A 380-nucleotide genomic window follows, 5' to 3' on the forward strand; every position below is an offset into this window, starting at 1 on the left:
GACCACTGAGAACAGGTTTTGTCTGAATTTTAGAATTAATTTATTTTTCTAAAAAAAAATTAAGACCCTATGTATATAGATACACGTAACTAATAACATACCGAACGAACTAACTTTTGGAAAATACAAGGGCACACCGATTGAAGAAGTATATGCTTCTGATCCCGGGTATTGTCGATGGATGCACAACCAACCCAGTCTCAATATTACTGAGAATATCAAGATTTTCCTTCACTCCAAGTTTCTTAGCAATGATAATTCGTATTTGATGAGTTGGGGAAAGTACAAAGGAAGGACGCTTAAGCAGATCAGTCGTATGGATCCTAATTACATTGATTGGCTTCGAAAGAGTGAATTCGTTATTGAAAAGTGTCCTAAGC

This window comes from Plasmopara halstedii (genome assembly GCF_900000015.1).
Source record: "Plasmopara halstedii genome assembly, contig: Scaffold_2680, whole genome shotgun sequence".
Classification (NCBI taxonomy): Eukaryota; Oomycota; class Peronosporomycetes; order Peronosporales; family Peronosporaceae; genus Plasmopara; species Plasmopara halstedii.